Raw genomic sequence first — 986 nt, 5'->3', positions numbered from 1 at the left:
TTTTAGTTTGTTTGTTTTGTCCATCCATCCATCCATCCATTTTCCTCCGCATATCCAGAACTGGATTGCGGGGGCAGCAGTCTAAGCAAAGATGCCCAGACTTCCCTCTCTCCAGACACTTCCTCCAGCTCCTCCGGGGGAATGCTGAGGCGTTCCCAGACCAGCTGAGAGACATAGTCCCTCCAGCGTGTGTGTCCTGGGTCTTCCCTGGGGCCTCCTCCCGGTGGGACACGCCCAGAACACCTCCCTAGGAAGGCGCCCAGGAGGCATCCGAAACAGATGCCTGAGCCACCTCAGTTGGCTCCGGCAGCGGTTCTACTCTGAGTTCGTCCTGGGTGACCGAGCTCCTCACCCTATCTCTAAGGGAGCGTCCAGCCACCCTGCGGAGGAAGCTCATTTCGGCCGCCTGTATCCGGGATCTTGCCCTTTCGGTCATGACGCAAAGCTCATGACCATAGGTGAGAGTCGGAACGTAGATCGACCAGTAAATCGAGAGCTTCGCCTTACAGCTCAGCACATTGTTCACCACGACGGACCGGTACATCGACCGCATTACTGCAGAAGCTGCACCAATCCGCTTGTCAATCTCCCCTTCCATCCTTCCCCTCACTCATGAACAAGACCCCAAGATACTTGAACTCCTCCACTTGAGGCAGGAAATCTCCACTCTGTTTGTTTTGTAATGATTTTAATGTTTTTCTACTGTTGTGGTGACAGAGGATGGTGACATGCAATAAGGGCCTGAACTCTCCTTATTCCTTATTGCTGGGAGCATTTTGATGAGGAGTGGGCCTGTAACTGTCGGTTGCAGCGTGACATCAATTTTTGTCCAGCGCAATCATGCCAAAGAGGAGGTCTGCATGAGTAAGGATAGGACCCTGTATAACCAGGCTAGAAACACACTGACAAAGGAGATCAGAGGAGCAAAGAGGAGCTACTCTGAAAGGCTGAAAAATCAGTGTCTGGCTGATGACCCGTTGTCAGTG

Source organism: Monopterus albus, unplaced genomic scaffold (genome assembly GCF_001952655.1).
Source record: "Monopterus albus unplaced genomic scaffold, M_albus_1.0 scaffold74.1, whole genome shotgun sequence".
Classification (NCBI taxonomy): domain Eukaryota; kingdom Metazoa; phylum Chordata; class Actinopteri; order Synbranchiformes; family Synbranchidae; genus Monopterus; species Monopterus albus.
The sequence above is the reverse complement of the archived record's forward strand: the minus strand, read 5'-3'. Positions refer to the sequence as shown.